General features: G+C 33.2%; 1 pseudogene; it reads left to right on the top strand.

Moving 5' to 3' along the window:
• Positions 1–353: 353 nt before the first annotated feature.
• On the top strand, positions 354–1,229 carry LOC127712815 (piggyBac transposable element-derived protein 4-like; annotated as a pseudogene).
• The last annotated feature ends 7,611 nt before the right edge of the window (positions 1,230–8,840 follow it).

Raw genomic sequence — 8,840 nt, 5'->3', positions numbered from 1 at the left:
CTGATGTTATGCTTGAGACCCCTTACTTTGGAAAAGTCATGAAAAGGGATCGCTTCATGCAAATTATGAGATACATTCATTTCTCCAATAGTGAGCAAGCCCTCGGCCAGGTGAACCAAATTATACAGCTTTATACAAAATTGAATCTTTAATGAATATGTTTACTGATTCAATGGTTAGTCAGTACATTCCTAAAAGGCAGTTATTAGTTGATGAGGTAATGGTTCCCTTCAAAGGACGACTGTCTTTCAAGCAATAATGCCAGCCAATCCTACTAAATGAGGCATTAAATGTGGGTAATAGCTGAAGCTGACACAGGGTATGTTTCTTTTTGTGAGGTGTACAGTGGAAGGATGAATGGGACAGCTTATGGTCTAGCAAACCGTGTAGTAAAATCATGCATAGAAAAGGCTAATGTCATAGGGCAAGGGTACCATGTATATATGGACAACTTCTTTACTTCTCCCACATTATTTCCAGACTTATTTCAACATTATAACACTGGAGCATGTGGTACTGTAAGATTAAATAGGAGAGAGCTTCCAAAAGATATCATGAGGAAAAACCCGGACGGCGTAACTATTCGTGGGGACATGCAGTTCAGACAGAAAGATGCATTCTGTAGCTGCTGTTGTATGGAAGGACAAAAAAATTGTAAACTTAATTTAAATAATAGATGACTTCTCTGTTGGTGCAGTGCAGAGAAATGTGCAGCAAGCAGATGGTCTTTTCCAAAGACAAGATATACCATGTCCTCAGATGATATGTGATTACACACAGTACATGGGTGGGGTTGATAGGACTGACCAGTACATACAGTACTATGTATTTCAACACAAAACCTTGAAATGGCCTGAAAGAATTTTCTTCACCATGTAAGAAATGCTGAAATTTAATGCTTTCATGCTTTTTCTGCTCTCTCCTCATCATCAACCAGGACCTTTCTGCAGTTTTTTAAGGCAGTAGTAGCCGGACTAATAGGCGGATACACAGGGGGGTCAGTTCGTATGGGTCGTCCATCACTTGTACCAGTTGATGACCGTCTCACACAGAGACACTTGTCAGGTTCCTTTGGAAATAAAAGTTGGTTCCATGTCTGCCACATGAGGTTGAAAAATCATCAGCAAGACACACGTAGACAAACAAGATATGGCTGCCTAAAATGTGGAAAACATCTCTGTCTCCCAGATTGTTTCACTGTGTTCCATTCCGTTCAAAATTACTGGTAATGTTATCTATGTTGTTAGTTTGAGACATTTTTGGATTTATTGACTTAACCGTTTCAATTTGTGAATTTATTTATTTAAAAACCTTGGAACAAACCTAAAGAATAACTGATGAAAAAGACATAGTAGTATTCATACCAAAATGTAGGAAAATAACCATTCAAAATGGAACTCTGAAAAAAAATTAAAAGACAAAGAAAGAGGCAAGTAACAAAACTTTATTTATTTTTTTTTTATTTCATAACCTTATAGGAATTTCAAAAATGTTCATTCACTTAAGCAGTGATTTTTTAATTATCTAATTATTCATTTAGTTTTTGGATGTATATTTTTAAAATTGCTATCAGTTTGCATGCCTGTTACTTTGTTTGAAATGTTCCTCTATTTGCCAGTAAAGGTACATTTTGTAATCTGCTATGACATATAGACAGATTATTTATTGGCAATCACTGAATAAATACACATTTTTATTGGTCATAGAACGGTAACAAGAATTTCTGAAATACCCCAAGTGACTGAAAAAACCCAACAGCAACTTTTATTATTAGTTGTCGTCCGCCAATTCCAGTTGAGTTGTCTCTCTTTAATTGTTGTTGACATAAACTACGCATTGCAAATGGCGGATTTCAATCGCTGGTACTTCTCAAATTGTCGGTCGTTTATCGGCTTCCCAGTCAGTTAAGATGTTGTCATAGACATTTAATGTTATTCTGTGTAACAAAACGAAACATCGAACGTAAGTTTATAACACGAAAAGGGGAACAGTCAGCAGAAACTCGTCCCTTCGCTGTCATTGATTGTGTTCACAACCAGTCATAAAAAAAACCCATCCGTCACAAAGCAAAAATATTACGTGTTTCGTTTTTTTCTTATAGCTATAACTACACCATATCTCAGAACAAGTAGGGTACGACTTATTTACAAAATATTTTCACGAAAATCGATCCCAAATAGCGGTAATAGTTGTTTGAAGTTTCGAGACGAATTTTCTTCGAGCACATGTCAAATTAATTCCGGCCACGAAATCGCTCGTGCTAAAAAATCTCCGGCTAAACGAACGCGCCAAAAAAAAATAATTCCGTACTGAAAGTGTTAAATACAAGTCTATAATTGAGCAAAACGCTTAATTGTAACCTTGATCACGAATTCTTTTGAGCCAAAAAAGATGACAAGGATAAATTCATAGTGATAAATTATATTAAAATAATATTTAAACAGCAGTGTACATTCCATTAAAATCGCTAAGGAGTTTGTTTTGTCGACCATCAACCAAATTCGTTGCTCGTGTTTTGTCGGTATTCTTTCCTTGTTTTGTTATAATACGCCCAACCACTGTCGTTATATTTCTATTACTTATTTATATACTGATAACTTACCAATACAAAACCCACAATATGCACTGCATCTAACACGTGCCCAAGGATTGTAACTACTACTGTCTGGGCAAATCTTTTCTTTCGGATACGGGCGACAGTTGATTAAATCTCTACAGTCTAAAATAAGGGATTAGGGTTTTAAGTAGTTGCATAAAAAAATCTAGAAGCTGTATTTCAATAAGACAGCAACCCAACAATTAAAATAATGAAAAGAAACACTTCGAGCAAGGGCAACATACATTATTCAACAAGAGACGGGTACCTATACAATATGGCAATATCAGGATGATCCCGAGCTCGATTCTGTTAAAGTTGTGATTTTAAAAACTAGATAGTACTTTGCAAAAGTTGTGATTACATTAAATCAAAGATCTGCCGTTATCACCAAATTATCGACAAAAATACAAAACAAAAATATTAGAATATTTTGATTTTTGATTTTTGATCGTTTGTTTTTCTTTGGGTGGTAGATATTTCATACATATTCAAGAAGAGTAAAAATTAACAATAAATCCAATTGGTAGGTACTGCAAAGTTAGTGGACGGAGATGAAACCTGGAAATTTGGAATGAAAAAGAGTATGTTGGGATTTTTCAGGCAGAAATTTTGCATGGCAAAATGTCACTTGCAGACAACTAAACAAGCTATTGCAAAGGTTATTTCACATTCAGATGACAAGGAAAGCTCCTTATTTTAGGTATGGGATTAAATGATCCAATTTCGATTAGACGTTTGAACGTATTTACACATTCCGCAGGACAACTGGATGTTTCTCTGACGAGAGCAGTCCAGATAGTTATATGTATTTGGTCGAGGTGGTCTTTTGAAAGTTATGGTGTGGTATGGTCTTTTGTTACTTCTTTTAGTGGCAAAAGAAAAAATCGGTTATCGGGTTTATATGATATGTCTTAGCCCCGCAAGTGCATAATCATATATCCAAAGCTTTGAAGGATTTCGGGAAAGGATTTTTTAACTATGCCTGTATAGACGAAATGTATATTTCTCTTCAAAGCATTTCGAGTTCGTGCACTTTCCCCGCATGTTTGCTTATCTGTTTTTTACACTTCAGAAAAGCGAAGTCTTTTTGGATTAGTATTTGAATATTTGATTGACTATGTTTCTCTCTTTATAGGCAATAAATCAATGTTGATAATGAAAGAGTGTCAGATAGAAACGTGAATTTAGTATATTATACTCAAAGGTGAAGTATTTTTTAAATAACTTTTGTCAAAATTACAGACATGGCATACAAGAAGAATTTTAATAAGATTTATTTACCTCAGTACATGTGTGTTTTACAGGTAAAAAGAAAGCCCTATTTTTCTTAAACTCGTGTAATACTTATCTAGCATGTCTAGTGAATTCAAAAGGCCTTGCGATTTAAGTTTTACAGGATGTTGCAATTTTTACTGACTGCTAATTAGAAATTAATTCTCTCTGACCAGGTGTGATCTTTTTAATGAGTTTGCCCCAAGCAGGAGGTATTACTTTATACTTTACCACTATTCAGAAATTTTTTTTTATTTATTTCTTTAACTTTTTTATCCCTTTTTGATATATATTATATATAATATATCCCAAATTATAATAAGAATAGATATATTTCTAATATAAGGTTAAACAATTTCAGTGATTTTTTGGCTGTTGTTAACTCGTTAAAAAGATAATTATATAACTATTGCATGTAACCATAAAACCTATGTAGTTTTTCTTTAGGAATTTAGGAAAATAAGGTTTTAAAAAAGAAGCACCTTAATAAGGTTTTATTACCCTCAGTAAAAGTGTGGTTTTTAGGTAAAAGAAACTTTTTTTTTAACAAAACTCTAAAACTTAAAATTAATATAATTAAATTATTATATAGGTAAATTGATTTAACTATCTCTATTTGATAAATCTGAGAATCATGTAAGGATGTAAAAATATGTTTTTAATATATATCTTTATTTTATTGTGGCTGTTATCATGTCAGAAAAAAAGAAATTAATTTTAACAGACTAAATTAAAAAAAAAGTAGAGGTTATTTGGTCAAGTATGGTTCAGACTGGTCGGGTATTGTTCAGACCTTTGGTCGAGTATGGTTTAGACTGAAAAAAATAGGTCGAGTACTGGTCGAGAATGGGTTCAGACTGTTTCAGACTGGTCGAGTAATAGTTCAGACTATTTTCAATGGCAAAGATAACGGTCAAGTACAAATCAGTACGGTCGAGTATAGTTAAAACTGGGGTCGAGTAATGTCGAGTAAAATTCATACCAATTCAGACTGGTCAAGTAAAAATCAGTACAGTCGAGTACAGATATAGGCCATTTCAGACTTTTAGCGGTTTGTAGTGAGTTAAGACCTTACCTGAAGTTTGAATATTTGCATTATCTGAGACCGAAACCAATGAAACATGTACACAAATGTATATTTTGACCGGTTTATAGTATAAATATAGTTTGTGGTCAAATTATCTAGTAAATGTTTTATTGGTTTTCTTAGTGTATCATTTATTTCAAAGGAAATTGGTGTATATTTATATAGGAATTCCAAAATCTCACTTGAAATGCAATTTATAATCAGTTTAGCAAGTTGTCTAGCTTGGAGATACATAAATTGCTCTTGTTGATACTTGTTATACCTAAAAGTATGTTTTTTACGAAATATGTTTTTTACGAAATCACTCTCCCTTTTCAACATGTAGAAAAAAAGGGGGGATAAAATTATTAATTATATTCTATATTTGGACCACCATATTTATATTTAAGGAACAATCTCTGATAAAAATAAGACATATAGTTAAGAACATTATTTTTAGTAGAAATTTACAAATAAGAACTGATAAAAATTGAAAAAGTCTCATATCTGTCACTAGTAGTATTTCTTTGTATAACGCATATGTTACTACCAGTCCAATTTTAGCTTGAATTCAGTGAAACAGTGTTTTGAGAAAAGCTCAATTTGTTTTTCAATCCTAGAATTAGATCATAGAAGGAAATTAAGTAAAGCAGAAGTCAATATAACAAGTTTGGTGCTGTTTTAGGTATAGAACCACTAATTCGGGCCCGGTCGGAAAGACCATAGAAGAAAGTTGTACTTATTGTAAACAAAATAGTTCGTACGCATAGCTATATCTTTGTCAATACGTGAAATATTTGGGTAGTTTTGGTATCAAATGAAACCTTGGGTACTTTGGATCACTGTAGAACCCTTGTTAAAAGTTTCTTTTCAATAATAAAAAAAGTATATAAAATTACATTAGGAGGGCACATTTGCCCTGTTGTTCAGATCAGAAATACCTGTTTTTGTACTATGAAACTTCCGGGAACCAGTACGCTCTAATATGCAATTAGAGGTATGTTGCATTTTCAGCACAAGTCAGGTTAATATATAGTTTTGACTGCCACTTTATTTGAACTTAAAACAAAGTATCCATTAATGATTGAAATTGTTGATGTTAACATGGAAAGCAATGGGGCTATGAATTAGTGGTCTTATACCTGAAGGTTGTAGTCATGTCAGGTTTGATAATTTTTGTCGGATGTTCGTACTCATTGGGTTTTTCCCTACGATACAGGGTAAATATTTACACAGATTATAGATTTCTTTTCTTAAGATTTGAAATCAAAATAATGCCAATGATAAATATAAACATTAAATATATCGAAAAGGAGTTCCATAACCTATCACTATTTTTACTTTATTTTGTTCCTAAAATAATTTTCTTCTGATTTTTAGTATCAATTTTTAATTCCAGGTTTGTTTTTTTTTATTTCACCTGACAACATCCTTAAAAGAATTTCCATTTTTTTTAAATGACATTTACTTACCTGTGGAGCCAGGTGTTGATGTGTCAGGTGTCAATTCTACAAAATAACAGATAGAAATAAGATATTAAAACAATCGAGTAATTATGTAACAGTAATATTGTTTTCAAAATAGTGACAAACTTGGATGAAGCTTATATTATAACATAAAACGCAATGAGACATAAAAATGATAACCAACGGTTTTCAAAGTGAAATTACTTCTTTCTATTATCTTTGAAAACATGTTTTTGTTAAGAGAGGTGAAATATTAGTGTTACATTGTGCAGACGACAACTGATAATGTTCTATTTGTCGTCGCCACAATTCCGTCCTTATCTACTTACAAAAAAATAAGATGATGTGGTGAGATTGCCAATGAGACAACTCTCCACAAGAGTTTTGTTTCATTACCGAATGTGACTTATCTTGTCAAGGACAACACGTCCCAATAGTGCAGGTTCAGCATAACCTAAACCATGCTGTATTATTGGCACGTTGTGTCCATGACAACAAGTAGTTCCTCTGTAGGAGTACACGAACTCAATCGGCTTGGTGTGGTGTTCGTTCTGCCTAATCTTTTGTTTTGTTGAGACAGTTTTACGGACTATTATCTTAACTGTTTACAAAGCTTTGAAGTTTTCAAATTACTTAGGATTTTCTATCCCAGGAATAAATTTCCTTAGTTTTTGGCAAAACCTTTTTCGAATATCGGGTCCTCAATGCTCTTCAACTTCGTACTTTATTTGGCCTTTTGAATTTTTTTTATTGGAGCACTACTGATTAGTCTTTAGTAGACGAAACGCGCGTCTGGCGTACAACATTTTAATCATGGTAACTATGATGAGTTTATTTCCTTGATTTTCCTTATAGGCATGGCTCTGTCCGTCTTCTGCTTAGGTTGTATTGTCACCGTTGTAACATTTTACGATTTTGCTATTAGAAATATATATTGACGTATGCAATCGATATTGATGCATCTATGATTTTTTAAATACACGATTTTCTTTTTCATAAGACGCGGAGATGTTTAAAAAAATATAAATAACACTTACGATCGTCGCATAGAAGTGCATTGCATGGCATTCTATACCTTGGAGCTGTATTACAGCACTGTGCACAGAGAACCGACGTCCTCCGTGACCGACTTATAACGTCTCTTTTCCCTGCGGCATTTCCTAACAAATCGCAAACCTAAAATAAAATTAGTAGCTTTATCACATGTATGTCACAACCATCAGCATATTTTCTGTTTTTATTATTTCACTATATGTCTTGACTCGGGATCACCTCGTTGATCTCGTTGTATCGTTTTTGTCTCGAGTGTTGTAGGTCATTGTTTCCCTGTCCAGGGCAAACCAAAGACTTACAAATTTGTATGCTATTCCTTTACACTCAGCATGTTGCATAAGAGTACAAGCAAATAATGCCTGGACCGGAATCACGATAATGTGTCTAAGTAGGTTGACATATGTCTTCCACTGGACTGTTACTTCCGGCTCGATAAGCAGGGCAATATTCATTTCACATTAATATGTTCAGGTCTTTGAACGCATGTTATTTTTGTAACTGGACATCATCATCATCATCATCATCATCATCATCATCATCATCATCATCATCATCATCATCATCATCATCATCATCATCATCATCATCATCATCATCATCATCATCATCATCATCATCATCATCATCATCATCATCCCATCATCATCATCATCATCATCATCATCATCATCATCATCATCATCATCATCATCATCATCATCATCATCATCATCATCATCATCATCATCATCATCATCATCATCATCATCATCATCATCATCATCATCATCATCATCATCATCATCATCATCATCATCATCATCATCATCATCATCATCATCTAAACCCGGGACATCGAGATTAACATATAATCAATAGTTCGAAATTAAATGTCTTTTGAATTTTAGTCTAACTGATTAATCTATTTTATATTTGAATTTATACCCTTTTTAGGTTTAGCATTCTTGACTTCCATAACACATTGAAATTACTTTTAACAACCCATAGTACATCCATTTTCGACATAATTTGGTTTCGATAAGGATCCCATGTTATAAGTTGTCAAAAAAGATGAATTCACTTTTTCAGTTAAAGGATTCTACAAAATTAATATAGAAGTAAGTACAATAATTTTAAAAAAATAGAATGTTGTCAGAACCTCGATATACACTTACGTGAAGCTATCGTATTGTGAATTTTAGCATAAGTTCAAAATGTCTTTACCATTGACCATGCACATATCTTTGTGTAAATTCGCTTGCATCTTTTCAGAAATAGACTCAGCTTTGCCGGTCGAATTTCATTTTGCCTTTTGTTTACAATTTCCTGCAATTTGTGTCGCAGAATGATCATTTTTATAATCGTCCTGCCACCTCCTTCAAAATATCAAATAGTTGTCCCCTAA

The sequence above is a fragment of the Mytilus californianus genome, unplaced genomic scaffold (assembly GCF_021869535.1).
Source record: "Mytilus californianus isolate M0D057914Y unplaced genomic scaffold, xbMytCali1.0.p SCAF_8, whole genome shotgun sequence".
Lineage (NCBI taxonomy): Eukaryota > Metazoa > Mollusca > Bivalvia > Mytilida > Mytilidae > Mytilus > Mytilus californianus.
This window is presented reverse-complemented; position numbering and strand designations above follow the sequence as displayed.